Below are 6,205 nucleotides of genomic sequence, written 5' to 3'. Positions count from 1 at the left end.
TTCCTACCAGCAGCACACAAGGGTTCCTTTTTCTCCATATCCTTGCCAACACTTAATGTTTCTTGACTTTTTTTTTTAAAGATTTATTTATTTGTTTATACAAGCACTGGGTACAGTCAGAAGCGCGGGAGGGTGAGAGAATTCACCAGAGCCAGAGCGCGGGAGCAGAGCAGGCAGAAGGACCGAAATACACTGCTGAGGGGAGCAGCGGGCGGCAGGAGAGGTCTGCGCGCCATGTGGGACCCTCGCCGGCAGCCAGGGATCGAACCGGTGTTGCAGAGGCTGCGGGCAGCTTCGCAGCCCAGTGCTCAACCGCTGCGCCACCAGGGGAGGCCCTGTTTCTTGACTTTTTTAATAATGGCCATTCTAATCAGTGTGAAGTGAAATCTCTTGGGGTGTTGATTTGTATTTCCCTGATGATAAGCCATATAGAACATCTTTTCATGTGTCTCTTGTCCCTCTGTGTATCTTTGGTGAAATGCCTATTTAAGATCTTCTGAACATTTTTCAATCAAATTGTGTCTTTTGTTGTTGAGTCAAATGAGTTGTTTATAGATTTTGGATATTAACTCTTGTTTAACTTACAGCTTTCAAATACCTTCTCCCGCTTGCACTGCCTTTTCATTTTAAGGCTGGTGTCTTTGCTGTGCAGCTTTTAGTTTGATGTAGTCCCATTTGTTTGTATTCTTGTTTCTCATGCTTTTGGAAACGAGTCCACAAAAACATCATTAAGGTCAGTGTTAATAAACTTACCATCTTTGTTATTGTTTCAGATCTTACGTTCAAGTCTTTAAACCAGTTGAACTGATTTTAGTTTAGGGAGTAAGATAGTGACCTACTCGGCCTCCGTGGTGGTGCAAGGGGTTAAGCACAGCACTATGAAGCTATCCGCCCTCTGCAGCCCGAGTTAGATCCCCAGGGAGCTACCTACATGACGCAGCAGACCTCTCCTGTCTTGCCTGCTGTTCCCCTCAGCAGTGTATTTCAGTCAGTCTGCCTGTCGTGTGCCCCACTCTCTCTGGTGAATCCTGTCACCCTCTTCTGTGCATAAATATATCTTTAAAAAAAAGATAGTGACCTACTTTCATTCTTTTGCATGTGGCTCAGACCTGAAGATAAGACTGGTTTGGTGGAACAATGTTTCAGTTGAAGGCTTATGGGAATGGTTTCTTTCATGCTGTATTATTCCTAATTATCATCCACTTGCAATATAGTAGCAGCATTAAGGTTGTTTTAAACTTTTCTAACCTCTTGTCATTTTTTTGTTAGAATCAAGTGTTCCTACCTGCCAGGGGGAACTGAGGCATTGGAAAACTGGTCACTACACTTTAATTCATGACAACAGCAAGACTGAATTTGCCCTGGACCTAATTCTGTACTGTGGCTGTGAAGGTAAGGAAGAAAGAAAGCAGTGAATTGTTTCTTAAGAGGCTCATTTCTTTTAGTGACCCTCTGCAGCTGAACGAATTCAGAAGTCATTTGCCTTGGCCAGGATCTCAGGTCATAGGAGCTCAATGTTGGCAGAAATCTGAGTCATGAATTTTAGTTTCCAAATCCAAAGTTGAATTTATATCTGGTCTAGAATATGGGAGATAGACCCAATCATAACTTCCTACCAAGTAACTCCCCACCCCCATCTAAGGCTTTTTTTTTTTAAGAACTTTTTCTTTTTTAAAGATTTATTTATTTATGCATACAAGAACTGGGATACAGACGAGAGGCGCACTGGGGTGAGAGGATTCACCAGAGACAGAGCGGGCAACAGAACAGGCAGACTGACTGAAATACACTGCTGAGGGGAGCTGCGGGCAAGGCAGGAGAGTTCTGTGTCATGTGGGTAGCTCCCTGGCCGGCCGGGGATTGAACTTATGCTCCAGAGGCTGCGGATTGCTTCATAGTGCTATGCTTAACCCCTTACACCACCAGGGAGGCCCCCCATCTAAAGCTTTTATGTAATTGCCCTTTCAGATATATTTTACATTTAATTATTAGTTTTCAGTTCTTAGGGTTGATTGAATGGTAGATTCAGACTTACAGTATCTCTGAACTCTCAGATCCTCCAGTATTAAGCATCATCTGATTAATGATTTAAGCAGATGCTGTAACTCTCCTCGTGAGTTTTCTAAATGCTGTCTGTTTTCCCCTTTTAAGGCTGGGAGCCAGAATATGGTGGCTTTACTTCCTACATTGCCAAAGGTGAAGATGAAGAGGTAAGTTGCTTTTTTTAATTCTTGAAGAAGTCATTTTTTAGAGACCTGATTTTTATGACCTACTGCCAGTGTCTTTAGCAGATTAAATCCATGTTGTTCTGCCTGGCAGTTCTCATTTCTATCAATAGTAGAAAATAATAAAGATGCTAAAGGACAATCATTATTTATTCTGCCCTACTGAGAAATTCCATAGAAATTAAGAGCTACATAGTGATTTCCCACAAATCTTTCAATGTAGTAAGAAATAAATGTATCAGGTCCTCCCTGGTGGCACAAGGGGTTAAGTCTCAGCACTATGAGGCTATCTACAGCCACTGCAGCATGAGTTTGAGCTCAGGCCAGGGAGCTACCCACATGGCACAGCAGACCTCTCTTGTCTTGCCCGCTGCTTCCCTCAGCAGTGTTATTTCAGTCTGCCTGTTCTGCTCCCCACTCTGTCTCTGGTGAATCCTCTCACCTCCCCACACTTCTGACATACACCCCAGTTCTTGTATGCGTAAATAAAATAAATCTTTAAAAAAAAAGAAATGCATTAGGTAAGACCTTTCTGGATATATGTTGGAATAGGGCTTACTGGAAAATATTTAGACAACCAGAGCAAAAGCTTTTTTTCATAAAGGATCTTTTAGAAGCTCCACTATCTATCTCAAGTCTTTTAGAAGTACTTGATATGGAAATAATCTTTTCAGTAGTAAATCAGTAAGAAGCGTTGAGCATAAGCTGTTGGTCTGATGTGTCACCGTTTTTGCTTATTTCAGCTGCTAACAGTGAATCCAGAAAACAATTCTTTGGCACTAGTCTACAGAGACAGAGAGACTCTGAAATTCGTGAAGCATATTAGCCACCGAAGTCTAGAACAAAAGAAAACCTTCCCAAATAGAACAGGTTTCTGGGACTTTTCATTCGTCTATTATGAATGACAGGGCTGGGCAAAGCTGAAAAAAAGGAAACATCTTCAGTACTGGAAAGTCTGGAAGTGCCAAGCACAGAGAAAAGATCCACAAAGTGACCTGTCTGACAGTGTTCCTGAGCTGCGTGGCTGGCCCTTAAAAGCACTCATGATTGTCTTCATCCTAGACCTTGAACTTGGTGCTAGGTACTTACTTTGATTTATTTATTTTTTTTTTTTTTTTCAGATTTAGAGAAAGCCTTTATTAGTGGCAGGCAGCCGTCCCTCTCCTAGGGAGCAGCCCCGAGCAGGGGGTGATAAGGGTTTTTATTTATTTTTTTTCCTTTTTTTTTTTTTTAATCTTTATGTACCCATACAATTGCAACCCCCTTATTTTGATTTAAAAAAAAAAAAAAAGATTTTTCTTCTTTTTTTTTAACTCAATGCTTCATTTCCCACAGTGACTTCTTCAGTGACTTATTTTTTTTCTTGTAGTAAAATATACATAAAATTTGCCATTTTAACTTTTTTAGGTATACAGTTCAGGGGCAGTAAGGACATTCGTACTACTATGTGACCATCATCACCACCATCTCCAGAACTTTCCCAGCTTCCCCATATGAAACTGTCCCCATTAAGCATTAACTCCCACTCTCACTCCTAGTCTATGTTCTGTGTCTGGGAGTTGTACTACTTGTATCTTCATAAGTGGAATCACAGTATCTATCCTTTTGTGACTAGCTTATTTCAATTGACATAAAGTTTTCAAGGTTCATCCATGCGTCATCTTTTTTTTTAAAAAAAAATACTTAAATGAGCTAATCACACTGGTTTAGGGAATGACAGAATCTTACATCCTGTTCAAGCTCAGCCCATCACAGTTCCTCCTGGTGTTTCTGGCTTTGCTGCACTGTCACTCTCCCAGGAGAGTGTGGACTTAGATGGTGGATCAAGTGCCCTTGGAAACAGCTTGTACCACGTGGCCTCAGGAGACTTTCGCTCAGCAAAGAAGGCAGACTGACCACTAGACCACATGGAGTCAGTGCCAGATACCCCTGCATTTCCATCCTGGAGTTGTGGCTTCTGTAAAACTAGATGATTTTAGCTCCACATGTAGCTTTCTGTTTCCTGAATGCTCTTAAGTCAACTATAAAACTAGTTGCGGGCCTCCCTGGTGGGACAGCGGGTTGAGGGCACCACTGTGGAACTGTCTGCAGCCTCTGTAGTGTGGTTTTGATCCCGGCCAGCAGGCAAGAATCCCACATGGCATGGCAGACCTCTCCTGTCACGCCTGCTGCTCCCCTCAGCAGTTTATTTCCATCGTCTGCCTGTTCTGTTCCCCACTCTGTCTCTACTGAATCCACTCACCCTCCTGTGCCTCTGGCCTGTATCCCAGCTCTTGTATAAAAATAAAAATAAATCTTAAAAAAAAAAAAAAAAAAACTAGTTGCCAGGCCTCCCTGGTAGCCTAGGGGTTAAGTGTCAGCTCTCTCACTGCTATAGCATGAGTTCTATCCCTGGCCTGGGAGGTGACCCACATGGCGCAGACCTCTCCTGTCTCGCCCACTGCTCCCCTCAGCAGTGTATTACAGTAGATCCACCTGTTCTTCCCACTTTGCCTCTGGTGAATCCTCTCACACCCCTGCACCGCTAGCCTACACCCCAGTTCTACGCAAAAATAAAATTAAAAAAATAAAACTAATTGCCTTTTTTTTCTTTAAGAGAGCAAGTGCTAAAAAAATTAAAAAACCATCAAAATGCCAAGAGGCTGTCCATTTGTAACATTCTTTTTTTCCTGAGCCGTTTGAGGGTATTCTACAACTACTGCCTTTGTGTGTGGGTGTACAAGGGTGGATGTAGGTGTGATGGCATCTTTAATTGAAAGATGCTGCCTTCATTCCATTCCAGTACTGTTTCCCAGTTTCCTACCAACTATAATAGCTTTTATTTGGGGTTTTACTAGTTAACAGGAAAATACTGGGCTGCTTTAATCTAAAAATTTGAGTACTAACTCCTAAAGTTTGTATTTCAATGAAGAAAATGTTTCACTTTCTTTTAAGGTAATGGTTTCAGACTTATTCTGACTTGACAATGCTGTCACTAAAAAAGGTTTAAGTGTGTATGTCTATTATATGGATGTTTGCTTTATCTATCAAACACTAATCTTTAAAGGATGAGATAAAAAGATATATCTACAACTGGTTCTAATATCTTCCCACATCACATTTTAAAAAAATTATGTTTTATTTAATTTTGCATAGAAAAACTGAGGTATAGGCCAGAAGTGCAGGGGATTGGGGTGTGGTGGGGGGAGGTTGTTGAAAGGATTCACCAAGACAGAGTAGGGAGCAGAATAGGCAGATATACTGAAATACACTGCTAAGGGGAGCAGCGGGCAAGACAGAAGAGGTCTGCTGTGCCATATGTGAATTAGCTCCCTGGCCCAGGATCGAACTCAGGGGCCGTAGAAGTGATAGCACTGAGACTTAACCCCTGGGCCACCAGGGAGGCCCACACACCCATATTTTACATGGATACTAATTTGGCGACCACAATTTTTTTACTTAGTGTAGTGATACTCAAGTGGGATAACAAATTATTACTAATGATTTGAAATTTCAGTTTGCCTTTTCTGTTAAGTTCCTATTAACTGAAAAGTCCTCCCTACAGTGTTACTTTCACTCACTTACTTTCTGACTTTTTCATGAGTGGAGAGGAGAAAGGGTGAGGTTCTAGTTAACACCCTGTCAGTGGCATAACCTCAGGAAACCTCAGGGGAATGCTGGGTAGGTGAAAATGTCCCACGTGCCAAGCTTAGAAGATAGTCTGAGATTTGGTTCCAGGTGACAATTAAGAGGCCATCCAACTGTTCCAGTTCTGGAGTGCCGAATCTAAATCTTAGCACACTAAGAAGAGTCGTTAGTTTCTCAATTTCTGTGTTTATAATCTTGACACACATGCTCTTCTGTACACTCCAGAAAAGGATTTTGGTTGCAAGCAGAGAGAATCCTTGAGAGCCAGAATCTGATGTTTCTGCCAATTACATCATCTGCAGCAGCACTCGGTAGACTGCAAAGGATATTGTAACTTCCAGTCACAGTCACTG

General features: G+C 41.9%; 1 long non-coding RNA gene across 1 annotated transcript; it reads left to right on the top strand.

The window, feature by feature from the left end:
- Positions 1 to 680: 680 nt before the first annotated feature.
- On the top strand, positions 681 to 5,070 carry LOC119253961 (uncharacterized). The gene is made up of 4 exons (XR_005127240.2): positions 681 to 1,392; positions 2,152 to 2,210; positions 2,969 to 3,306; positions 3,633 to 5,070. It is a non-coding gene; the product is annotated as an uncharacterized LOC119253961 (long non-coding RNA).
- The last annotated feature ends 1,135 nt before the right edge of the window (positions 5,071 to 6,205 follow it).

The sequence above is a fragment of the Talpa occidentalis genome, unplaced genomic scaffold (assembly GCF_014898055.3).
Source record: "Talpa occidentalis isolate TD23 unplaced genomic scaffold, MPIMG_talOcc4v2.1 talOcc4.2496, whole genome shotgun sequence".
Classification (NCBI taxonomy): Eukaryota; Metazoa; Chordata; class Mammalia; order Eulipotyphla; family Talpidae; genus Talpa; species Talpa occidentalis.
The sequence above is the reverse complement of the archived record's forward strand: the minus strand, read 5'-3'. Positions and strand labels throughout refer to the sequence as shown.